Source organism: Epinephelus fuscoguttatus, linkage group LG9 (assembly GCF_011397635.1).
Source record: "Epinephelus fuscoguttatus linkage group LG9, E.fuscoguttatus.final_Chr_v1".
NCBI classification, from domain to species: Eukaryota; Metazoa; Chordata; class Actinopteri; order Perciformes; family Serranidae; genus Epinephelus; species Epinephelus fuscoguttatus.
Genome location: NC_064760.1, coordinates 42,181,543 through 42,209,473, shown reverse-complemented (window position 1 = coordinate 42,209,473; position 27,931 = coordinate 42,181,543).

Below are 27,931 nucleotides of genomic sequence, written 5' to 3'. Positions count from 1 at the left end.
GCAAAAGTGTTGGTTCAAGCATTGGATGCAATGATGAGTTTGCTGTGATGTGAGGCAAAAATATAAAATTTGTCCTGAGGGTGATAGGCGCAGATTAAGTATAATAAAGTATAAGTATAATAAACAAAATCTATGTGAAAGTGTGATAACCTGGGGGGGTGTGAAGGACCAGGACACAGACCCAGAGCTGAGCAACGAACACAGGTTTATTTTGTGAGGGAATGGTAGGTTGGAAGGGAAGGAGAAGGCTCGAGGCGAGGAGCAGGAAGCGAGGAGGGGATCCAGGCAACGAGGCAGTGGAGGAACCCGGGGAAGGCAGAGGAGCAGAGGTGTGGGGAGAATGGTGATGGCAGGTGGAGGGTAGCGGTGAGGGGAGCCAGGGCTGGAGCAGATCCGGGGAGGCAGCAGCTGAGCAGGAGCTAGATGATTCCTGGGACATGAGAAACACAAGGTAAGCACAAGGAAGCACGAGGAATAAAAACTGAAATCCACACAAACTGGAAGTCGGCCTGACGAGAGTTACCGCATGGTGAACTGTAACGATCTGGCGGACAGTCTGCTGTCACAGACCGGCTTGAGCTGAGAAACATGGAAGATAGGATGCACTCTGAGAGAAGCAGGGAGTTTCAGTTTAACAGCTGCAGGATTCACGACATGAGAGACTTCAAAGGGGCCAAAGTAACGGGGGGACAGCTTCTTAGATTCAGTTTTAAGAGGAATATTCCTAGAGGATAACCAAACTCCCTGACCTGGGCGATACATGGGGGCAGGAGCACGGTGTCGGTCAGCCAAACGACGGTTTCTTTCAGTGGAGCGGAGCAGGGCAGAGCGAGCACTCCTCCAGATCCTACAGCAGCAGCGGAGATGATGCTGCACTGATGGGACAGCGATCTCCCCCTCCTGAGCTGGGAACAAGGGGGGAAGATATCTGAGGGCACACTCAAACGGTGTCATACCTGTTGCTGCACTGGAGAGGGAATTGTGTGCATATTCTATCCAAACCAGATGAGAACACCAGGAAGCAGGATTCTGGGCTGTCACACACCGCAGGGCTGCTTCCAGGTCCTGGTCCAGGTCTGAGGATGGAAACTGGAGGACAAACTGACTGATGCGCCCAAGGCCAAACAAAAAGCCTGAAAAGGCCCGATCTTAAACGATGTCCGAGGGGATGCCATGGAGTCTGAACACATGATGCACCAGGAGGTCTGCTATTTCCTGGGCCGAGGGAAGCTTCTGGAGTGCAACAAAATGAACAGACTTAGAAAAATGGTCAACGATGGTGAGTATAGTGGTATTACCTTGGGATGGGGGTAGCCCAGTGACGAAGTCCACAGTAATGTGAGACCAGGAGCGACGGGGAACCGGTAGAGGGCAGAGGAGACCAGCAGGTGGTTGGTGAGAGGCTTTCCCGTGGGCACACACCTGACAGGCAGCGACAAAGGCTTGTGTGTCCACATCCATGGTGGGCCACCAGAAGTGGCGCTGAAGGAGTTGGAGGGTTCTGGTATAACCCGGATGGCAGGCGATGCAGGAGCTGTGTCCCCACTGCAGGACCTGAGACCTCACCGAGTCCGGGACAAAAAGTCTGTCAGGGGGGGCCATTGCCGGGGTCCGGCTGATCGCGCTGAGCCTGCCTTATGCTGGTCTTGATCTCTCAAGTGACCGCCCCCACCACACAGGAGGGAGGCACAATGGTGTCAGGGCTCGAGGGGGACTCTTGGAGGGAGAATTGTCTGGACAGTGCATCTGGTTTGATGTTTTTGGAGCCGGGGCGGTACGTGATGGTGAAGTTGAAACGGTTGAAGAACAATACTCACCGGGCTTGGCAGGAGTTTAGGCGCTTGGCTGTCTGGATGTAAGCGAGATTCTTGTGATCAGTCCATACCAGGAAAGGGCGATCCACCCCCTCGAGCCAGTGCCTCTACTCCTCCAGAGCCAGCTTAACCGCCAGCAACTCCCGGTTCCCTACATCGTAATTGAGCTCCATCGGCGTGAGCAGGGAAGGCATCTGTGACGCGGTCGGTGTTGACAGGGGGTTTTTATGCATGTGTTAATATATTTTGCTGCATGTTTTACTTGTTTTAAGTTGCTGTGTTTGGGTTTTTAGTAGAGATTTATTGGCTTGTGTTTTTAGTGGGAGATTCTTTTTTTTGCATGCAGTGTTTTTTGTCCGATTGCCCCTGAACACAACAGACACTGACCAAAACCAGAGAAGCAATCAGCAGATGGGCAACAGGTGCAGCACGCTGGATGAAAAGGAAATAAAAGCAGAAGCACTCAGCAGAGCAGAGGAGCCAGGGACACAAGCCGGGGACACGAGCCGGAGACATGAGCGAAGGAGTGGCCACGTGCAGCCATCAGCGACCGACGTAGCCTGGACCACGGAGACGCCAGAGCCTGAAGCGCAGCAACCTGTACCCGTTTGGCGAGGATAATCCAGCCTGGGTCAGTAGTTTGACTGCCGCCCGGGAAGATCGTGAGTACCTTTCAACTTTGTTGTGGCGGTTACTGGAAGGCCGGCTGCGGGGTCAGGCAAGGGGTGTAATCTGGGCTTGTTGTGTGTGTGCCCGATACTGGTTCTGGTCTCCTCATCTTTCCCAGGACGACCGGAGCAGCAGAGGAGGCGCTGCGGGAGAGGAGCATCGGGAGTTGATCTGGGCTAGGAACGAGTTGACGTCTGAGCGGCGGCTGCTGGCGTTCCCACGTGTAAGTGACTCTGGGGCAGAGGGTTATTGCATGGACTTTGATGGACTTGTTTTAGGCATCATCTATTTTATTTTGTAAAACATTGCTTTTATTGTAATAAACCCACCAATATTTACCCTTGGCTTGTTTTTTTAACTCTGCTCACCCCTGGTTACAAAGAACCTGTAAGCCTTTTAAGAGTTCCAGAGCTCTATAAATCTCTAGGTGGCGTTGTCGGTTTTTATACTATTTCTTTAAATACTTAAATTATTTTTAAAATTAATTTAAGTCATTTTTTTAAATTGTTCTTAATTGGCAGTTGTTTTAATAGCTTTTTTAAAAAAGTCTAAATTAACTTTAGGCCACGCAACACATCCACCTCCAGAATAAAGTGCAGAGAGGAATCAGGCTGAGTGAGGACAGGGGCCAAAGTGAAGCGCTCCTTGAGGTGATGGAATGCAGCATCAGCCTGAGGGGACCAGGAGAACGGGACCTTGGAGGAGGTGAGTCGGGTTAAAGGGGCCATGATGGTGCTGTAGTTCTTGATGAACTTCCGGTAAAAGTTGGCGAAACCGAGGAATCTCTGAAGTTGCTTGACTGAAGCTGGAACCGGGCCACTCTGCCACAGCTTTAATCTTTCCGGGTTCGCCTCCACCTGCCCTCTCTTGATGATGTGTCCCAGGAGTGTATCAGAAGCAGAGTGAAACTCACATTTCTCCGCTTTCACATACAGCTGATTTTCCAGGAGCCGTTGAAGCACCAGCCGGACATGTGTGATGTGCTCCTCCAAGGTGCGGGAGAAGATCAGGATATCGTCTAAATAGACAACCACAAAAGGGCTCAGGAAATCCCTCAACACATCATTTACCAGTGCTTGGAAGACGGCTGGCGCATTGGTTAGACCAAAGGGCATGACAAGATACTCAAAGTGGCCGAGGGGGGTGTTGAAAGCCGTCTTCCATTCATCTCCATCTCGGATGCGGACCAGGTGGTAGGCGTTTCTGAGATCGAGTTTGGTGAATATGGTGGCTCCATGGAGGGGTTCAAAGGCAGAGGAAATGAGGGAAAGGGGGTCCTTGTTCTTGACGGTGATTTGGTTGAGGCCACGGAAGTCTATGCAGGGGCGAAGGGTCTTGTCTTTCTTGGACACGAAGAAAAAGACAGCTCCGGGGGGGGGGGTGTTAAACCTGCTGCCAGGGACTCAGCAATGTATTTTTCCATTGCCTTTCTCTCAGGGCGAGAGAGGTTGTACAGGCAACCAGAGGGGAATGGGGCTCCAGGAACCAGATCAATGGCACAATCATAGGGGTGATGTGGTGGCAATGAGAGGGTGCTGGTTTTACAAAAAAAACTGGCATGGTCATGGTAAATGGCTGGAATGAGGGACAGATCAGGGGGTTTACTCAGGGGTGGAGTGACACTGCCCTCCGTGGGGGGTTGAGCTGATTGCAAGCACACACTGTGACAATAGCTGCTCCAGTTAATAATTTTTCCTGCTGCCCAATCAATGTGTGGATTATGGTGAACTAGCCAGGGATGACCAAGAACAATAGGAGCAGAGGGTGAATGCAATAATTTGAAAGAAATGAACTCACAATGATTACCGGACAGGATTAACTGGAGTGGGGTGGTTTGGTGAGTGAAGCGGGCTAGCAACTTGCCATCCAGTGCTTTGACGATGATGGGAGTTTCCAGGAGCTCAGTGGGGAAACCAGCTTGACGCACCACTGCCTCGTCAATAAAGTTGTCCTCGGCACCGGAGTCGACCAGGGTAAAAGGGGGCAGAGGCACAGAAGAAAAACACAGGGAGGCTTGGATGGAAAATCGCTTGGGAATGGATGGAGAGGAGTGTGTTAGACTCATCCGCCGCTCCTCAACAGCTGGTGAGCCTAGGCTTTTGGGCGCTGGGGACAGGACGCGATGAAGTGGCCCTTCTGACCACAGTACAGACACTCCTTGGAAGACATGCGCCTGAGCCGCTCCTCCGGGGTCAGACGGGTGCGGCCGAGCTGCACTGGTTCAGGCTCAGGAGCGGGTCTGTAGAGAGTGGGAGGTGGCAGGCGAGGGGAAAAGGGTTCTGGCGGCTGGGAGACTGAATGATGGGAAGCGGGGGAAGCAGAAGGGCGAGATACTGAGGGCTGACCACTCCTTTCTTTCCTACGCCCCCTGAGCCAATTATCTAGTGTGACAGAGGACCAGGACAGGTTTATTTTGTGAGGGAATGGTAGGTTGGAAGGAAAGGAGGAGGCTTGGGGTGAGGAGTGGGAAGGGAGGAGGGGATCCAGGGGCCCAGGGAAGGCAGAGGAGCAGAGGCGTGGGAGGAATGGTGATGGCAGGTGGAGGGTAGCGGTGAGGGGAGCCGGGGCTGGAGCGGATCCGGGGAGGCAGCCGCTGAGCAGGAGCTGGATGATTCCTGGGACACGAGAAAACACAAGGTAAGCACAAGGAAGCATGAGGAATACACACTGAAATCCACACAAACTGGAAGTCAACCTGACGAGAGTTACCACATGGTGAACTGTAACGATCTGGCGGAGAATGACAGGAGAGCCGGAGTATTAGAGCTGAGTGGTGATGAGGTGATGAGCTCCAGGTGTGCGTCCTGCAGCCACTGCCTGTGCCAGGGACCCGCCCCTAGGAGAGAGTGAGACACACAAGGGAGGGAGTGGAAAAACACAGACTCTCCAGGTGAGGATATGACAGAAAGACTGTACAAAAGGAATTTTTGAGGCTAAAACTTAAGAAGTTTAACCATTTTCTCTGGTGATGGTGACAAAAACAAAGAGATTTCAAAGGACATAGACACACACACACGCACGCACGCACACACACACGTGCACACACACGCACACATACATAAGTTAATTAACACCACACAAATAGAGATCAGAGGCGTATTGAATATGCAGCAATGTTTCTGTTTCATCTGTCACCCGCTGCTTTCAACTAACTGTATCACAATGTAAAAATCTGGTAACTTCAAAAAAGGGCTTAACTTAGATCCAGTTTTTCCTTGTCTTCAGTGTATTATTTTCATATATTTATGAAGACCAGGAGGTGTCCTCAAATTAAAAATTTTCTAGGATCAATCAGTCAATCAAGCAATCAATCAATTTACTTGTCACATGAAATTATATTAAATACAGTTTTAGTGAAATGTAATCCTGTCAGTTCCTTCAATATTTGCATTAAAACAGTCTGTAATCATGAGTATATTTTGGGCTGATAATGTGACCTACTATGCTGTGCTTCACAGTTGGAGAAGTAATAACTTGTGCAGCATCCTTGTGCACTCAGTATGGGAAGTTATTCAACTGTATACCATAGCCTGCAATTCAGTAGGCACTGTCATCATACAGTCTGCATACATCAAACTTGATGTTGTACCCAGGTTTATTAGATCCATGTCATACAATGTAGCTTTCACTAAACTTATAATATTGCTAAAATCTCACAGTCTATAGGAGGCTTTAGGCGGGATCTTCATTAAGGACCCTTATGGATTGAGGATAGATGCTCTTCCTTAGCCTCTGAGTGCTAAGGCTGCGTAGTTCCTTACCTGCTTCCTCCCGAAGTCCACTATCATCTCCTTTTTTTTTGTTGAAATTTAGGAGTAGACTATAGTCCTGACGTCAGCAGATCAAGTCTCTTACTTTTCTTACAAAAAGTACTGTACCCAAATTTGTACAGGTATTGTTAAAGGCTGCAATCATGTAACCAGTGCACTGGCAAGAGTACATAAGGAAGCAGTCCTGAGCGGTCATGTAAGGAGGTGGGTTGGGACAGTGGATGGGTCACAAAAATGCAGACCTTCCCCTGGGACTTTACCCTGGAGGGGTTCCACATGTGTTTTCAGAACCATGTGAACTTTAACATACGTCCTCACCATGATTTTTTCCTAAACCTAACCACAGTAAATTTATTAGCCTAAACCTAACCTCTGTAAGTTTATGTTCATTACATACTGTATGTTAAGGACCTAACATCATTTGTGGGGTGCTAATTCTTCATACGAGCTGCTGTGTGTGCATTTCTGTAGGATATCGTATGAACTGTTCTGTGGAGATATGTTGCCCTCAAGTGGGTTTTTCATTGTAACCTGTGACCAGCCCCCCTCCCCCCAACTGTATGGTCAGCAAACTTGAAGATGTTTTTTGGATTTCACCACATGGGTGAACAATGGAGTGGTTTGTATGTTAGACCAAAAGCCTGATCAAAGGGATGCTCCCAAAACCCCATCAGGCCTTGCAAAACGCACCTTGGTGCAAAATGTTTTTGTTTGTTTGTTTTATTAAGATTAGCCTTTGCATAGCAGCAGCTATTCTTCCTGGGGCCTTCATGATTCTTCCATTGACAATAAAAAACATACATACAGTAAACATCACTAAAACAATAACAAGACAGATACACATGCACAAATACACTACAACAACAACAACAACAACAACAATAACAATAACAACAACAACAAAAAATGTACAGTACATGCTCCATACTGAATCATCTTATTACAGGAATGACCTGGCCACAAAAAACAATTAATTAACAATTAATCTTGTCTTGTGAAAAGTGCTTCAGAAAATATTAAGTTAATTACTAAAGTTCCTTGATAAATAGTATACTCTAAGCTTGATTTTGAAACGATCAACATTTTTCAGTTTTGTAATATAGTTGGGGAGTGAATTCCACTCTTTCATTGCCCTATACATTACCGTACGCTGCACAGGCATATTGGATTTAGACAAAGTAAAGCACCCACTAGCAGCATGTCTCGTAGAATAACTATGTGTCTCTGAACTAAAAGATAACTTCTTGTAAAACACAAATGACGTCTTTGTTGTGATAATATTTCTCATTAAAACCATCAACAAGTACAGTAGTCTATTCTTTACATCAAGGAAGGATAGACAATCATGCATCTTTGTAACATTTGTCCAAAACCCACAGGAAAGAGCCACACGTGCTGTTTTATTCTGAACCAGTTACAGTTTTCTGATATTATCTGATAATGCATTGGACCAAACCACAGAACAATAATCTAAATGGGAAAGAAATAAAGCTTGAATTATTTGTTTGATAGTTTGTTGTGTTAAATATTTTGTGCATCTTCTGATCACAGACAGAATGTTACCCATTTTCATCACTACTCTCTGTATTTGTTTGTCCCATGATAATTTATTATTAATGATAACTCCCAGCAATTTACTTTCATTTACCTGTTTAATTAATACATTGTTTATATTAAGATCAAGACTTGAACTTGAGCGCAAAGAGTGGTTTGTTCCAATCACCATATTAGTTGTTTTAGACACATTTAAGATAAATTTATTACTATTGATCCACTCCAACACCAATTTCATTTCCTGACTTAAATTTGTATTTAAATCATCAGTTGTTGTTTCTCCTCAATAAATGGTTGAATCATCAGCATACATAGACATATGAGCTTTTTCTAATACAAGAGGAACGTCATTTGTAAAAATAGAGTACAAAAGAGGCCCAAGGCAACTTCCTTGAGGCAGTGAATGTGATTTTAATTCAAATCCTGATCTCCTATTGGATGACATCCAACGCAGCCAAGGGGAGTTCCAGTGACGCAGCCCTGACATCACTAATACAAGCTTCACAACTTACCACCATTCCAACAACAGCAGGTACTCTGTTTTAAATGACATTTTTTGCTTTTTCTCCACCTTGCTTGCTGATAAACAGATATTTTGTGTTCACTGTACCACCTCCTAAAAAAAGGGTGTTATGGTGAAAACGAAACAGTCTTTGCCTGCAGAAGGATGAAACAGACATTTTCTTAAAGATTTTAAGGATAACTGCTATGTCCTGTTCCCTCATGCAATTATCAGCTGTTGTTAAGAATTTTGATTTTAAATAAAGTCTCAGCTTATAGAATATGAAAATTGTAGCCCAAAGCTCAGATGATAAATACAGTTTTCAAATTTGTAAAGACATGATGACAAGCAGCAAACACTTGTCAACTGCACTCTTGTCCTTCTCAGTACCTCTCTTCTTCCCTCTCACCATGTCTCTGTGAAATTATGAATGACAGACTAAACATTATAGTAACAGGGCAAGGTCAGGGACAGTGGGGTTTTGTCTAATTTTAAATAAACCTCTTAAAACCCACTGAGCTAGCTTTGCATGGCAAATTCTAATGTTTTATATAAAAACTTTGGTAAATATGGACATGCTACACATTGGTAGCTCAGTTAGATTCTCTGCTGGCACCAGATTCAGGCAGTGAAGATTAAATAAAGGGACCCGCATGTAATATTTTTAGATCTTGCAAATGCATTTGGTTCAGTACCACATAGCCTCATCTGGAGTGCATTTGACTATTTCAAAGTGCCACAGGTAGTTGTGAACTTAGGGAAAGCATATTTTCAGGATATTAGGTTGTGTCTAAGTACGACAGGTTTCACAACAGGTTGGCAAAAGCTAGAAATAGGTATTATGGCAGGGTGTACAATTTCTCCATTAGCATTTACTATTGCGGTGGAAGTGATCATCAGGGCTTCCAAGTGGGTGGTAGGTAGGGAGAGACGGCAGAACGGGTGCATCTTCCACCATTTAGGGCTTACATGGATGACATGACACTGGTGACCACAACAATGCCATGTACAAAGAGGCTACTAGAGAAGGTAACGTAAGAACCTCAAGTGGGCCAGCATGAAGATCAAGCCTGGTAAGTCTAGAAGCATCTCAATACATAGAGGGAAGTTAAGTGATAGGAAGTTTGTCATAGATGATGAGGGAAATCCCAACAATTAGGGAAAAGTCAGTAAAGAGCTTAGGTAGGTGGTACAATGTGGAGTTGAATGATGAGGAACAGGTGGTGAAATTTATAAAAGATGCGGCTGAAGGATTGGATAGAATAGATAAATCAGAACTTCCAGGAAAGCTGAAGTTGTGGTGTTTGCAGTTTGAGCTATATCCTAGGTAATGTGGCCACTGTCAATTTATGAAATTCCTATATCCATTGTGAAGAGAATGGAAAGGTCAGTTAGCTCCTATATTAGGAAGTGGTTGGGCGCTCTTAGGTATCTAAGTAGTGTTGCATTGTATGGAAAAGGGATACTTCAGCTGCCAGTATCTAGTTTAACAGAGGACTTTAAATGTACCAAGGTCAGGACAGAGCTATTGTTATCTCAGAGTAAGGACGTGGTAGTTAGGAATGTGGTTTCAAATTCAACCAAGGGGACAAAATGGAAGCCAAGATCGGCAATTCAGGAGGCAGAGGCAGCTCTTAGGCATGCAGAGATTGTAGGTAATGTTCAGTTCTGTCGGGGAGGCCTGGGGATTTGCTCAGGCAAACTGGTATGGAATAAAGCAGGTCTCAAAGATAAAAGAAAGATGGTTGTGGAACAGATATGTAGAGAGGAGGAGATATTAAGGGGTGCAAAGGTAGTGGCCCAGGTTAGGCAGGGACAGTGGTTGAATTGGGAAAGTGTAGAGAAGAGGAAGCTTAGATGGAGGGACCTGTGGAACATGGAGGACAATCGTATTAGATTCCTGGTAGGGGCTACATACGATGTGTTACCAACCCCCCAGAACCTAAAACTGTGGGTAAATGGGGACCCATCATGCCCATTGTGTTCATGTACCGCAACCTTAAAGCATATTTTGTCAGGCTGTAAAGCTAGCTTGTCACAAGGCCGGTATACATGGCAACATAACCAGGTGTTGAAAAGTTTCGTTGCAGGCATTGAATGGAAATGAAGACAGGGAAATTCAGAAGGTTTTAAGAATAGGAGTTTAGCAATTCAGTTTGTCCGTGAGGGGGAGAAATACAGAAGTGATATGTTAGTAAGGAGGCAAGGGTGTGGCCACCTAGAAGGTGCTCATGATTGGGAAATGCAAATAGATTTAGGGGGAAAGCTTGTTGTTTCCCAGGAAATAGTTTGTACAAATCAGATGCCTTACATAGTGTTGTGGTCAGTGAGTCAACGGATAGTTTATTTCATTGAGCTGACAGTTCCTTGGAAAGACTCAGTGGAAGAAGCCTATGAAAGAAAAAAAGCTTAGGTATGCAGACTTAGGAGCAGAAGCTGAGCAGCGATGATGGAAGACTAGGATTTGTCCAGTGGAAGTGGGGTGTAGGGGATTCATAGTAAGATCAGCTGTCTTGCTCCTGAGGGAGTGCGGGGACAGAGTTTGAGGATGACAGTGATGGAAATGTCAGATGAAGCAGCTAGATCTAGTCAGTGGATTTGGATGAGAAGGAATGTCAGTTGGGGGCCAGCAGGGGGACCTACTAAGCAGGTAACATAACTCCTTTAGTTCAGATGGAGAGATCCATCAATCAGTCCTCTCAGGAGAAAATCCAGGAAGAGGAAGGTTATTTAAGTGTGGGAGTGGCCTATTTGAGTCCCTTTTGTTTGAGACCACGCTGCATGGTCCTTCAACTTTAGCTTATATTGGAGTTATGATATGGAGCATGTGAAATAGAGTATGGTGATTGTGCTAGGAAAGTTATTATCGACACAGTCACTACCTGGAGCTTGCATAAACGGAGCCACCGCAGCTTTGCCACCTTTGTTGAAGGTGGCAGTGCTGTTTGGGCTGAGAAAGCCATGTGTAAGTAAGGTAAAGGAGGTTGTTCGGTAGGTGTGGGGAGCAGTGAGAGCTGGCACTAGGGGAGTGTCTCTGGGACACCAGAGATCACTGTCTAGCCTCCTGGAGGTGTCGTGGGACAAACTAGACAAAACACTGGTGAAAGGAGGTTCCCACCCGATGACCCCAAAGACGTGTTAGTTATCACTGCTCACTGGTCTGTATAGTTAAGCCTTGCCATAATATCTTATCATAGGGCTTAGGAGGTTATTCACTGAGTGCTGATCCTTTCTCTAGAGCACAAATTTCTTGTGTTTTTTTTTTGCTCAACAATTAAATCATTAAGTTCAATTTACAGAAACTATGTGTACCAAAGTATAATTTATTGAAATTTATCTGGCATGGTACACAAGAGAGAAAAACAAAAGTGATTGCTCTCTACCTTTGAAGTGGTCAAAAAGTCCTAACAGTGTCTGTCCATTTCTCGATTAGGCCTATTTATATTCCTTTAGTCCATAAGGGTCCACTAATCGAAAAGGGTTTTCATAAAATGAATCTAGTCATGAATATTGTCATGTAAAGTCCATTGCTAACTGCATGCTAACTTTGTTTATCAACTTTGTTTTGGACCATAGTTCTTGCGACATTACTACTTTCTTGTCCTCCTGCAGTGTTGCTGGGTATACTTGTTCTTGTTACCTTGCTGGCTACAAGTTAAAAGTGTCTCAAAGCTTTTCTGTAAACTTTCTAAACTTTGAAGGCCTCTTCTCCAAATCATCGCTTGATGGCAGTTATTATGTAATGTGATGTACTTTGTTTAATATCATATATATATTATATATAATAATGATATTATTATATATCATATTTATATAACATGAAGTAAAAAACATTACTGATATCATTAGCAGGCTTATCTCCCAACAGTGTACAGTATATATGTATAAAATTCAAAACAGTGTTTTGTTTTGGCCTAACAGTCTTCAACATGTCAGCTTGTTGACTAACATTCTCATTTTACAGCTAAATAGTACACTAAAATATGTTTCTATAAACATCTGAGGCAAGAAACAGGCAATGCAGTAACAGAGTCTTTATTAATATTTGGCCACAGTTCGTGAGCAGTGATTGACATGATTGAGTTATAGACTCCTCAGCGCTGACTGATTGTTTTATTCACATGAGGTAAGGCCATTAGAGGTGCTATTAGGCAAAAGGAGTATGATTTTTTTTCCACACATGATCTGCCTCATTAATGCTGTGTGAATATAGTGACAGTTTCAGCAAATATGACAAAAAGTTATTTTTACCAAAGTTACCAACTACAGCTTTCAGTGGTGTCTGTGCCTATTTCACCCATGTGGTAACAGCTGTTCGTGTCACCATGCATAAAAGCCTCCTCAGCTGTGTGGAAATGAGCTTAGCCGTGAAGAGAGTAACAACACATGCTTCTCACAGCTTGCTTTCTTCTGTATGTGAGTGAATATTAAACTTTTATTCACCATCAGTATTAATGTTCTGGTATTTAACTGTAGGTTGTTTTGGAACAGCTGTCTCCAACTGGACTGGACATGCAACTTGGCATCATAGATCTGGTATATTATTAATATAATTGGTTTTGATATATGAATGAGAGTCCAATATCTGACTTCCTATCAGGCTAAGACTTAATCTGATCTAATACATTGTTACTTTTGGGCTATAAGTTGCAATTCAGGGTGCAGCAAATACTATCTTGGGTGTCAAGCCCTTCAGCTGTAATAACTGTTTATTTGGATGCATGCAAATTGTGTTTTTTGTCTTGGAGCTTTAATATGGAAAAAAGCCTAACTTTCATGCACTGCCCTGTGTGTAGAGAAAACCTAGTTAACAACACAGCTACTTTATATTTTTTTGGCTTTGTTTTGGCAGCAAAAGAGCAAGAGACAGATCTTAAAAGCTGACGTCTCATGCCAGAACAATAGGCTATTAAATGAAGAGTATCAATGAAGTGCGTATGAATTATCAAATTCAACGAGACAAAGAACCTAAAGACTCACTAATGTCCAACAGATGCTGTAATGATCACTGTGCATCACAATATATATTGGATTGACTGAATCTGTGATCACCATTTGCGATTAGCCAATCAACGCCGGTGGGTAACTGGTGAGGACAGCAACAATGGCGACCACTACAGATCCTACAGACCACATTAACGATGCTATCAAGGTATTTCGCCACTACTCGCGTTAATGGAGGACCAAATTAAGGAAGCTGCTAAACTGGATTTAACGGCGATGCAGCTGGGTGTGCACGACGATGGAGGCATTTTAAACAGGCAATGCTCGCTTGTTTTCGGCACCCCCGAGGCATGGATACTAATGACGTCAGATTCTGGGTGAGTCGTTGATCTCTACTGATTGGTTAGGGAAAAATCAAATTCCCTCCCCCTTGTAAATTGCCTTCAATGGAGGCAATGTCAGACTGAGGGTTCTGGGAGCTTCAGTCTGACACTCAGGCTAATTGCTCTTTGGTCAAGACTGAAAAATCACAACAAATACTGGATGGATTCATATAGACTTTCATGGTGGTACAGATTATGGAGGTCCCCAAGGCTTATTGTTCAAAAAATGTAATATGTATCAGAATGATCAGGGTTTGGAAATCCCTTTTTTTGGGAGGGATGAGAGGTGCTGATGGCGGCAGGGGACAGGCAAGAGAACACCCCCCACCAAAACTCAAGGACCAGGCAAGAAGGGCATCAATCAGAAAGACAACCAAAGGACCCAAGAAAACCCTAAAGGAGCTGGAAAGCGCCACAGCAGAAACTGGAGTATTTATCAATTGGAACAGTCCACAGAGCTGGGCTTTACAGAACAAATGGCCAGAAAGTTCAACTTTAGTCAAATATGACCAAAGAACCTTCCTCTGTATGTTTGGGGAGTCTCCCATGTGTCTTTTGGGGAACTCCAAACATGTCCTTATTTATTTCTTCAAGCAGGGGCTTGTTTCTGGTCAGTCCTCCATAAAGTCCAGCTCTTTGGAGTGTATGATCCTATGGACAAATATTCCAGACTCTACTGTGAAGCTTTCCTTTGTTGTCAGAGAGGCAACAAAGAGCCTTTTTGCCTGGTATTTGAGATTTGGTGGGCAGGCCTCTCTTTTGAAAGGTTTGTTTGGTGGTAATAATGGATTTAATGGTGCGCAGTGATATGTTCAACGTTTCCAGTATTTTTCATAACCCAACCCTGATCTGTACTTCTCCAGAACATTACCTTTGACCTGTTTGGAGAGCTCTTTGGTCTTCATCGTAGCACTTGCTTTGATACCCATTGCTTCATGGTGTTGTGGACTCTGGGGCCTTTTAGAACAAGTGTCTATGTAGTAAGATCATGTGACACTTTCATTTTACATTGTGGCTCCATTTCTGTCATTATCCTTAGAACAATCTCCCGAAACAGTGCAAATGGGTGGTGTATCCTTGCATGTAAATCTTGCTATCTTATATGCAATGGCCTTCTGGTAAGGATCCTGAGTAATCAATCAATCAATCAATCAATCAATTTTATTTATAAAGCCCAATATCACAAATCACAATTTGCCTCACAGGGCTTTACAGCATATGACATCCCTCTGTCCTTTGGACCCTCACAGTAATGGGGCAACAAAATATGATGATAATATGGGCCACAGACATTTTCATTCATCTTCTAACCGCTTCATCCTCTTGAGGGTCGCGGGGGGGCTGGAGCCTATCCCAGCTGACATCGGGCAAGAGGCGGGGTACACCCTGGACAGGTTGCCAGACTATCGCAGGGCTGACACATAGAGACAAACAACCATTCACGCTCACATTCACACCTATGGACAATTTAGAGTTATCAATTAACCTAGTCCCCAGTCTGCATGTCTTTGGACTGGGGGAGGAAGCTGGAGTGCCCGGAGAGAACCCACGCTGACACGGGGAGAACATGCAAACTCCGCACAGAAGGGCTCCCACGCCCGGGATTGAACCGGCAACCCTCTTGCTGTGAGGCAAGAGTGCTAACCACCACACCACCGCCCCGCAGACATTTTTGAAACAGATATTTTTTTTAGATGCACAAACTTAAGATGATATTCAGTTACGGTGCATTGTGGCAGGTACCAGACACACATAGCCAGTGACAGTGTAAATATGCTAACGAATGCTTGAGCAGCCTTTAAATGGTGATTCAGCAATAATGTAATTGGTCATGCTGTTGCATTGTTGCTCGTAGTGTGATTCAATTTTCAATTCAATTTTATTTATAAAGCCCAATATCACAAATCACAATTTGCCTCACAGGGCTTTACAGCATACGGCATCCCTCTGTCCTTAGGACCCTCGCAGCGGATAAGGAAAAACTCCCCAAAAAAACCCTTTAACGGGGAAAAAATACGGTAGAAACCTCAGGAAGAGCAACTGAGGAGGGATCCCTCTTCCAGGACGACAGACGTGCAATAGATGTCATACAGAACAGATCAGCATAACAAATTAACAGTAATCCACATGACACAATGAGACAGAGACAGAGAGAGACAGAGAGAGAGAGAGAGAGAGAGAGAGAGAAGGAGAGAAAGTGCCCGGTGTATTATAGGGGGGTCCTCCGGCAGACTAGGCCTAAGTCAGCCTAACTACTGATCACAGCAGTACTTTGTTTGGCCAGCTTACAGGTGAGTCCTGAAATTTCTTGTCATTTCAGAGTAAGACCAAGTCAGCATACAGCTTCTTAATTTTGCCATCTATGGTGTAGAACCCAAAATACTCCCACACACTTCTTCTCAGATGCATTTGCACCATGTTTCAAGATAAAAGAGCCTCAGAGGTTTTATCATATCTGCACCCCAGATTGGTTTTCTTTACAAACAACATTAAAGCCTCATAGTGCTGCTGGCGAGGTTCTTTCTTGTTTATTGTGTTCTGTTCGTGTACTTTTAACTGACCAATTATTTTGTCTAATTTTTATAAATATTATTAAAATATATTTTGATCTTTATCTGTTCAAAGCACTGTGAAACTTGCCTTAGAAAAGTGCTGAATACATGTTTATAATTATCATTAATATAAGACAATACCCATTATATTAATTGTTACTTTGGGTTGACGTTTTTTGTGTCTTGTGGTGTTTCTTTCCTGGAGCCACCAGTGGAGATGCGGCTCACAATCACACAAGCCAGGAATGTCTGAGCAGCTGATTGAGTCCTAGCAAATACAACAATTCCCTCAATTTCTGTGTAATATGGCTTTAATATGCAATGTCTAGCAACAATACCCTCTGGAAGAGATTATTATTGGTGTGATTAAAAAATGCTCAAACCAGGCGTATGCTGCATATGCTAAAGAGGAAATGGGATGCCCCCAGGTAAGCAGAGTAACTGTGGTGTAAATGAAGTTGTAAATAGTGTGTTGTGTGTTTTAATTGTCCCTACTGGAACAGTGGGGGCAGAACATATGCAACACTGATCTGACCATCTGTTGGACCTATGACACACACACACACACACACACACACACACAAAGAGAGGGAGATGGTGTTTTCCCAGGTTATCATGGGTGCAACAGATTGTGTGTGTGCGTTCAGGTGCGGTCCGACTCCATGCAAATTTGCTAATTGTACCATATTGTGCAAGGAGTTTGCAGCCTGACATACTGACCCCTAAGGGGTGTGAGTCAGTGAGTCACACACGCTCACACACACACACACACACACACACACACACACATACACACAAACACACCAAAGTGGGCCATCATACCACAGCCATGTGGTGCACTGATAACATGATGATCATTATCTGCTGAGAAATATGGAAATCGGGGCCTATAAAGAAAAGATTATGGCCATAACATAACCACCCTGTGAGCCATCAGATGCATTTGCACTTAGGTAATGACATTACAGACAGTGTATTGTCATGTTTTGCCTATGATAACAATAAGAGCTGCCCCACCAATAACTGACCAAATGTTAGTTGACCAGAAAGGTCATTAGTTGGCAAGATATCATTGGTCAATAAGTCACAGAAAAATCAAACAAACGTGAAACTCTATTAGGAGCTGCGCTTTGTCAAAATATATCAAAACCTATATGAACGGACCATGTGAGAATTTAATTTGAAAGGACAGATACAGGAAGAGGCCACACTCAGCTGTCAGACAGGAGTCAAATTACAAACCAATCACAGCCGACAGATATCTTCCGCTTCTTCTGTAAATATTCAGTCTGTGATAAATATGGAAACTTTGGTCATGTTAGTGCAGGGCTACCCAGATCTTTAAATCTGGCCCACAGACAATAGGTCTACACACTTGCACAAACAACACCTGGAAGAAGATCAGCCCTGCACTCAGGATTTCAGGTAAACTATATTCTAGCTATACCATGCTTGTTAAGGTTGCTTAGCAACCTCAGACGCACCCCGCTGCCGCACTCTTGAAAGCTGGCACAAAAAAGGCACAAGAGTAGAGCTCAGCGCCCGACTTTGAGTTTTCCAGGCAGTTAAAGACGTGGCATTTGTACAGCCTCTAATTTACAGGGCTGGTACCTGCGGTTATTACACAGGCTTGTTAATGACATGTCGGACAGGAAATCCAAAGTATGGGATCGTTTTGGGAAGGTGAAGGACAAACCCAAGGTGATATGTAAACTCTGCAGGCAAACATTTGCCTATATTTCATGGACTACAAACATGACATCTGAAACATTTTAGTAGCTACATGCACATTAGCTACACAGCACAATCATTATTGCTTTACTGACAGGCAGCTTGCTCACTGTGTAATGTGCACCTGTAGATAAAATATAGGCCTATATTACTTAAGGTTCATTTATATGGTTTTGTATTTCTCTGTAATGTAGCACAGTGTTTACAGTGTTACTTATGCTATCCTTTCTCAGACCTTGAACTCAAAGCATTGTGTTGCCCCGCCCAAAATATATATATATGATTGAAAATGAATAACAGTTGAAAGTATTCGAAATGTCCATCCCCGTCTAGCTACGATGCTAGTTAGCCAACTTTGGCTAAAGCTTACCTGTCGAGGAGAAGAGTAGTCACTTTGACATCCGATTTCAAATTCTTCTCCGCTTTCAATGGTCTCCACTGTTCAAAAGCATCTCCTATATAGACCCTCGCTTTGCCTCGAGTTTTGTCTTGGCGTTTTTGGGAATCATAACGAGGTCGTTTGGGTTTAGTTGCACCATCAGCCATTGTAGCTCAGTCGTAACTACTGGCAACCCAGATGCTGAGACTCTGCTGACTGTGTGACTGGTAGACGGCGGTGGGTGGCGCAACAGGCCAAAACACAAATTCAAAACATAAACATGATTTGCGGACCGTAATTTTTTTTTTTAAAATGCGAATATTCTGGCTGTACTGTTGTTGTCTGTGAGATCAGTATGCTATATTAACATTATTCCTTAGTCTCTGTGACATATTAGGAGGATTTTACGACTATTTGCTTTAGATTTCTTACATATAGCTCCTTTAATTAATTCAGAAATTCATGTCAACCTCAAAGTATTTCAACAGTATGGGAGGAGTCACAAGTATAATCTCCTAAAAATGAAATGACAACGCTCGGCTTGATACTCATTGAGGAAAGGAATAGTATAACTCATTAATGTCCTTGTTGTGCTACCCTCTAAAGGACAGTCTTCAGTACAGTTTAGGACTTGATGTTACAATCCCTTGATGCACACACTTGAGACTATGAGTCGGAGTAATAGTGCTGTCTGTGGATTTCCGAGTTTCAGCCAAACAGTTAAGGGACTGAAAAGTAGGAAAGAGCATAGGTAGATAGAAAAGTGAGAAGGAGCATAGGGAAGGCAGAGCCAAGGAGACACGTCTGTGCGGTTTGAACTCTCCTCTGCTGGATTGGGCTGTACACTCCACCTCCCCCCACTCCCACATTTTGATGAGGGAGTGGGGAGAAGAGAGAAGAAACTTAGAGGAGAAAAACGTACCTAGCTTTAATCAAGGTGGAGTTTAACTGGTCTATTGTTGTTGCACACACTTGCAATAGTGAGTGAAAGTTGAAGTCATGCTGGGGGAGGGGTGGGGGTTTAGGTGTCTCACCTCTTGATCCATAGCCACTGTCTTGCCTGGCTGCATTAGAGAGAGCTCTGATGGCCTGACATTGGGTTTGGCCTCGAATTCCCTTTTCTTTAAGCAGCCTTGTGGCTGACTTGCCTGTGCAGCCTCTGTAGCCCACTTCAACTGGGCAAACCTTTGCTTTCCAGCTGCGTTGCTCAGTGTTGACTGTCAGCTCGGCATACTTATGGCTCTTGCGATCACAGGTCCTCCATCACAGCATCCTCCCAGGGCACAGTGAGCTTAATGATGTGGAGGAGGCAATACACCAATAGAGTGCTCCAAAAATGAGTCCTAAAACCTGGAAATGAGTTAGCATTTTTGCACTCCAGGTTCCCTCATCTTAAAGTCAGTAGGTTCTTGAAAGGGTTTTTGGTTAGATGCCAGAGATAAGGTCTATGGTTAAAGCCACAGTGTGCAGGAATTTCTCCCATCTAACGTTGAAATCATATATTGTATTCAAACAGATGGCGCACTCTAGCGCCTCACTGTTTCAAACACGTATTGCAACATCTGTAGCCGCTGTGTACCAAAAAGCTATGATAACACTGATGAAACCATGTCATCCGATACTACACGGAGTATTCATTCAGGCTGCTACACAGACACACGCGACGTGAGTTGACAAACCCCCTCCTCACCACGCTGGCTGTGTTTACAACGTAGGACTGTTGGGACGGCGTGTAAATTGAAACAAACCAATCACGTCTTGTCCTTTGACAACTGACAAGTGGCTCAACCTCACACACCTCATCCCTCTCCTCGCATTACTGTGCCGCTAACAGCTGTTAGTGGCCAGCGGCACTACTGCTGCATAACAAAGTCCCACTCTTTGAGCATAATGCAGGATCATGTATTATGCAGCATCAAGGGAGACGGAATCCTCGTCGCCAAGAAAGTGCAAAAGGGAATAAAAAAGGCAGCGTGACCGGCGAATTAAAAAATCAAGGGTCAGCATTGGGGTTGCCTTTCCCAGGTGGAGAGAGCTGCTGAAGGAGAAAGGTAATACAATCACAGGCCAGCGCTAACAGCGGCTAACAGCGGCTAACAGCCAACAGCGGCGCTGGCCTGTGATTGTATTACCATTCTCCCTCAGCAGCTCTCTCTACCTGGGAAAACTACCCGATGTGGGCGCCGTTTTTAATTCACCGGTCACACTGCCTTTTCTCTTCCCTTTTGCGCTTTCTTGGCGACAAGGATTCCGTCTCCCATGATGCTGCATATGCATGATCCTGCATTATGCTCAAAGAGTGGGACTTGGTTTCAGATTTGCCAGGGTAGTAGCGAAGCGCCTCTTGCTCCTCTCCTTCAGCTCCTCAGTCACGCAGTGCTGGCCTGGCTCTCAATGAAAACGCCGAAGGCGGTGCTGTATGTCCCTTGCTAGCAGGTGTATTCTCAAGATGGCGAAACGTAATGGAACCCCACAGACGACTTACCCGCACAATGTACAAACAAATCCAAAATTCTCCTTTTACGAGAATAAGTCAGATTATTGGTGGAGGTAATAGTACACTAGTGGTGACATATTTATGAATGCAGACATCAATTTTTGCCAATAAACAACTGAAAATGTTACACAGTGTCCCTTTAAGACAAAGTTAAGAGACTTTCCCATTTTGTTTTATGACAAAAAATGCATCAGTAAATACCCCCCTTGTGAATTTTGAACCCTTGATATGTCTTAAAAGAAGACAGTTGCTAATAAGCGACTAAATGAGACTACAGAATGCCATCACGCTGAACACAGCTTTACCGTCCGAAGGCTCAATTATACTCCCTTTATGTATGAAAATAAGTTTGTCCATTTGTCCTAGATGGTGGCATATACAGCCAATAGATGGCACTAGAGGGCAGAGTCAAAAGTATCACACAACAACAAACAGGGCAACGGTGGAGGAGGTCGTAATATTGTACTTTTAAATGGAGGCAGCGTTGTAGACAGTAGTGGTCTGTGCGGCTATTAGATACATCATGGATGGAGAATTCTTTTCATTATTTTCACAACACAACATATTTATATAAATAATACATTACAGATTCACTCTGCTCAACCATTATTTAAATTTCTTCCACTCCTACAGTCATATCTTGCTTGAATTAAGCTACACTGCTTCTATGATTTCTGAGGGTACTGCTCCATTTAATCCGTGTCCGTGAGCTTTTGAAATGAACGTAGAGTACAGGCAGAAGGCTTTGTCTGTCTCTGTATCTAACGTTAACCATAAATGAGCCCTTATTGTAGTGGCAACGTGAACTCATTGATGGGAATTGTCAGATGTGCTGGATGAAAAATCAGGTTCACCAAGGCTTTAAGATACATTTTCTGGAGACCTTCGGTATGTCTAGCAAATGTCATGGCAATCCATCCAATCGGTATCAAGGAATTTCATTCAGGACCAAAGCAGTGGACTGACAGACCAACTAACCCATTGACATCGCCATCTCTAAAGACAGGCCCTATTAATTCTAATATTTTTTGGCAGGCTGGAAAAATGTTAGAAGCATTATTAAGCCGAAAGGACATCATAGCTCCCCTGACACCAAAAAGGCAAGATGAAGATGATCATTCTCAAATAAAGAGAACATGTTGGTTGAATGTATTGATTAGAAAATCACTGATGTATTATCCATGTATCAGTCTACGTCTTATAAACTTTAATGTCCAGTTTTATTAAAGGAATTACTGTCCAGTTTGTACAGTGTCTCTGAAGAGACATGAGGCTCAGCAGCTGTACGTTGGTGCACTGACCTGGGGACTAAACTCTGAACCCCGGCATCCTTTCCACTCTCGCAGATAAGAGGAAGCAGGTTTAAGCACCGTAGCCCTCAGCCTGTCTGCATTAATGGTACATCTCCAGCACCTTACACTCACCATTACTAATTAATCCAAATCATGTTCCACAGTGCCCAAGCGCTTAGGCGCCTCACCTCCCCCCCGAACCAGCCGTCCTTAATGGGGAGAGAAGAGGCAGCCCCAGCCCCTTCCTGAATAAAACATCCTAATAATTCAACTTAAGCATTTAGCTTATGCATTATGTATGAGAGTGAAATCAGTCCAGAGGGCAACAGAATCAGGATGTTGACAGTGTGTCTTGCATGTTTCTGTGTGTGTGTGAGTATGACCATGTGGCTGTGTCGGTGTGTGCGCTGATTTATTTATCAGGAATATTTAATGAAAGTGTGTGAGGCAGCGTGGAGCAGAGGAGCAGTGAAGAAACACTAATGGTAAGTAATGTATCTTGCATTTTAGGGCCTGTTATGCTGTTTGCTAGTGTATTTCTTTTCCTATTCCAACAGGTAAGTGTAGACGACTTGATTTCATGCAGAGATGTTTCACGGCTACAAGATGGACAGCAAGAATCAAAATACATTAAGTTAGAGGAAGCAGAAAATGAGATTGCTACAACCTTGAAAATCCTATCGGAATGGCCACAAACCACACAGCTTATAGCTCACCTCACTTGGACATATTGACATGCTTTGGTAAGTTTATTGTCTCATTTCTGGGTCCTGGCATTTCTGAGTTACTGATAGTGCAGTTTTGCTGCTCTAGCTCATCTAAGTTCATTTTGTGACATTCTTCATTGCAGCAGCTAATTACCAGCTTTACATGTCATACCTACACTAGTTCTGCTCAGGCAATTCCAGCTCTCTCGTTCCTTAAACTTTCAAACTCCACAGTTGTTTACACACGATTCAGTTCTGTTAGATACCGTACTTTAGCTCAGCAGTTAGTCACGAAACCGTCTCACTCCCAGCTCATCAAATATCACCTCTTGGTCTGTGGACTTTCACATCTACACATCTACGTATCCTGGTGTGTCTGTTCTAGGATGCCGTTGTCAAGTTATGCCTGTTACATGCATTGTGTCTTTCAAAATCAAATTACAACATTGGTAAATTACCATGTATTAATGTTTCCTTGTGCATCAAAGGTACATGGTTAGAATCACCATACTTTAGCTTAACAACACAAAATCCGGTGTTTGTTGGACAGGTGGTGGTGGTGTTTCACACTGACACTGTCCGACTGTGCGATACACCGATGCCAGCCGGTGGCATGTTGTACTGCCACGAAAAGATGCCTTATTTGCTGGTGTCTGACACCAAAATCACTGACCAAGCAGCGGTATATGTATATTACCCTATTGACCTGCTAGAACACTGGTTACTTATGGTTCCTCCAAAAGAAGAAAGCGAGCCAGAGCCTTCAGCATCAGTCTCATCACCTGCTGAACCAGCTCCCTATTTAAGTTTGGGAGGTCGACACCCTCTTTACATTCAAGAGTAGGCTTAAAGCAAGATTTTTACTTCTGTATTGAATTGACATTGTACCTACGGCATAGGACGCGTTAGAGATGGGATTTATGGCTCTTTGAGGGGAGCCGGATCTTGGTGAGCCATTCCTTTCAAAGAGCCGTTCAAAAAATTGCCTCATTTGACTGATTTTTATATTTATTAAGTTTTAAGAAGCCAGCCTGGTGGTAACTCATTTTATCTTGGAAATAATCACTGGGAGGTATGATGGGGTAAGATTTGGAACAAAATAATACAAAATTAGATATCCCACCAATATCTGAGTTTGAATTATTCTGAAATATTGATTATAACCTCATTTGACATGTGTGGACTAGATTTTAAAGTCTGATCTGGACTCATTGTAAATATTCCACAAGGTTGCGCCATATCACTCTGCTTTGACAGTGACATCACTATTTTGGATTTACCCTTTATACAAATTGTTTGTATGTGTGTAAAGCTACCATGACTTGTTATTCATGCAACACCGTGACCTTAACACTTACAAATAAACATTAAAAAACAAAGCAGGCTACAATGAATTTTGCTCAGGGGAGGAGCAAATGAGGAGCACACAGTGATATTAAAAAAAAAAAAAAGAATGGTTCCCAGCTGCGACTCGGTTCCCATCGTTCATGTTAACGAGCCGTTCAATAGAATCGGTTTGTTCGTGAACGTCACAACACTAGGACGCATTGACAACAAGCGCCATAGCTGGATGTGCACCTCCCTAAGAAATGTAATTACACAATCATGGCTAAGCAGACCTGTCTAGGTTTTGTAAGCTGAAAACCATTTCCCTCAGAACGAAGCTTTCATTCACTTTTACTGAACAGATAGGAAACAATAACTTGTGAAGACTGTAAAGCCCCTACAAACTAGCATTTTAAGCCTTATGTGTGATTTATCCTGGCTTCATATGAGCAGAGGAATTCTGCTCTAGTTGCTAGGCTAATTTATACAATGTTAATTGCCATAGGCTTGTGCTAATAATCTTAGCATGTTGTGTTTGTTTGGAAAACGTGTTTAGTATAAGACAATTGTTTTGTCAGTGAACCTTGTGAGTTGTAATGGAGCTAAATTTTGTTAAATAGTGCTGTTTTCCCTAGCTCCATATGAGTAGAGGCAATGTCTTCTAGGCTTATTCATACAATGCAAAATGCCACAGGCTTGTGCTCATAACATTAGCATGTTGTATTTGTCTCAATCATCACTCATATGCAATATCTATATCAGTATATACTACTAACTATGAAATATCAACACTTGATACGTGCAATAATGTAAATTCCGCCACTCAGCCTATCTATTTATTATTATAATATCTTGCTTTTATTTTTTGTTTGAAATATTAAAAACGCTGGGGTGTTGTTGTCATACAGTTGTCTACGGCAGCAGATCGTTCTGTGTTTCTACTGGTCAAAGTGACGGCTGTGATGGGAGAGTTGGATCTCAGTGAAGGGCAAGTGGTCCATAACTTTAATTTTGGAGACAAAAAAATGTAGGCTTAGCGCCCTGTGGTCCATTGCCCAATAGGAAATGTAGAATACTCAAAAGTACTTTAAAAGTGCTTGAGTTACTTTTCTCAGGGAGTAACATTGGAAGTACTTTTAAAGTAACTGAGTTACTTTACTCAGGGAATAACACAGTAAAGTAACTGGTTACTTTTTAAAAAAGTAATGCAGTAATGTACTTTGATTACTTTTAAAGTAACCCTTACCCAACACTGGTCATTAACCCTTTATTGTTAACGTTACCTTACCTAACCTGCTGTGCAAATGTGGTATTTTGACGTAATTACACTGGTTTTCCCTGTAATGGCTGCGGGAGATTGCTGTTTCCGTAATCCTGTATGTGTTTTCATTCATTTATTCATTTTCAGTATCTGTGCTGGAGCCTATCCCAGCTGACGTTGGATGGGAGAGGGTACACCCTGGCACGACCCCAGACTATCACAGGGCTGACACATAGAGACAGGGAACCATTCAGGCTCATGGTCTCACCTACAGTCAATTTAGAGTCACAAATTAACCTAACCTGCATGTCTTCGGACTGTGGGAGGAAGCTGGAGTACCAGGAGAAAACCCACGCTGACACAGGGACAACATGCAAACTCCACACAGAAGGGCCCTGACCAGATAACAACCATAACAGATTGACCTAAGGTTTCTGTCTTCCCCTTCATCATGTCATAACCATATGTTACGTGCAGTGCAAACATAGTATTGCCCCGTAATCATGTCAGAATTTCCCCCAGGGAATCTCCCAGTTTTGGCCATGAGAGATAGTTGTTTGCATAATCCTGTATAAACTGATCTGAAACTGAAACTAGCTAGGACTGTTGGAAATTCCCTGTTATTTCATTATACTGGGATGTTATGTTGTTATCTTAAGTCTTTTTGGACAGCTCAGTTATGCCGTAGGGTCCTAGGATTGTTGTGGGTGTGGAGTTTATGTGAGCATGGGCTGTGCTGCGGCTGCATAACCCTCATCTATAGAGAATGCGTTTATGAAGGGAATAAGTCTTAATAGCCAATAGAATGTATTTGGTATTTATGAGAGATAAATGAGTAAATATTGTGTGGTAACTGACTCACTCACTAATCTAGCTAATGCTAGCCAGCCAGCTATGTTATTTTGCTTGTTTACATGGTGTGTATGCATACGGCTAACAAAGCTATTCTGTCAGTCATCTCTGTTTACAGAGCACTCGTATGCTGTTGCTACAGTACTAAAGCATAGTGCATTTCATTAATTAAATATAGTATACATTATTTGTGTATTTTTATTTTGTCTTCAGGCCAAAACACACTGGCGGCGAATGCCGCACATCACAAAATATTTCCCTATTATTTTCAATGTACAACCACACTGGTGGCGGCTAGATGCATGTTGGCACTCCTGGACGCGCCACCTCACAGCACTTTTTGCCACTGTCCTCTATCCATTCTCACCGCCCTCGGAATTAAGTGCATTTGTTCCTCTCTCGCTCTCTGCTTGCGCATACCAGCTCCAGTAGCAGCTCGACTCCTCTCCTCACCACTGATGCACAAAGAGAACTCTGTAGCTGTTGCTGTATCTCGTGTGTGATGAAGAATGGATGACGAGAGACATGTTGTTGAGGTCAAGAAATATCCCAAGCTAAATGACCCACAGTCCCATTGTTATAAAGACAATGGCTAAAAAAATATTGCCTGGTGAGTCATAGCTCTGGAGATCAGCTCTGCAAGTGAGAATCAACTTTAATTACTGGATGTCCACAGATGATTGTAAGCTAATGCAGAGTTGGAGGAGGTACAGATCTCAGTAAAAGTAGTAATAACTTTACCTGGTCATCTGTTGATGAAATGCAGCGCGGCGCATCAATTGTGTGTGAGGGATGGTACATGACACAGTGGCACCAGTGTGTTTTCAGGTTTACAGAAACTATTCTTCATTCTAACGTCCGGTCATTCATTCAGTGGATCATTCATTCTCATACATGTGTGAACATATGGTGTAGATTCCTCTGTAATGCTGCCAGTCATTCAACTCAATATACAGAGCCTGAACTGTTCCCTGCGTCTACTCTCTTACCGTACTGAATAAAGTGAGCTTAGAGATACATAACAAGTTCACAACCTCCATTAAGAACAGTCATTCTATTTGCAGCAGAAAGCTAAAGCTTCTTTGTGTTGTAGCTTTGTTGCATGTCACTCCCATGTTCTCTCCCCTCATTTTCTGTTATCTCTCTGCTGTGAGATATGTAAGAAAGGCATAAAATGCCTAAAACATAATTTTCAAAAAAGTTCCACAAGGGCTTTACACGAAATGTTGAAGACACTTAATATTCCACATCTTTCAATTCTTACATTCCCTGTTCAAGGCCTCTTCATAGTTGAGTATTACCTGTTTTTCTTACCAAGGCCTAGTGTGTGTGTGTGTGTGTGTGTGTGTCTGTGTAAGTGTGTTTCCCCACTGTCACAGTGTGGTCACACATTCGCAGACAAATGCCATCTGGCCTTGGCTGCACCTCTTGGGATTGCAGCAGCGCCCTCCTCTGTCCTCTCTCACCACTCGTACATTTTTCCATCAAGCCATCTATTCATCCAGTCATCCGAAAATCGTCCCCATCCCCTCTGGTCTCCTGTTCCTGCTATACTGTATGTGGCGTGGCCATTATCAACCTGTTTTTGTCAGAGCAGTCCATCTGAATGAGTCCCAGTGGAACTTTGGCATGATAAAAGGCTTGAAAACCTCCATGAGTACATCTGTTGCCGTTTTTTAGAGTTACAGTTGCTGCGTG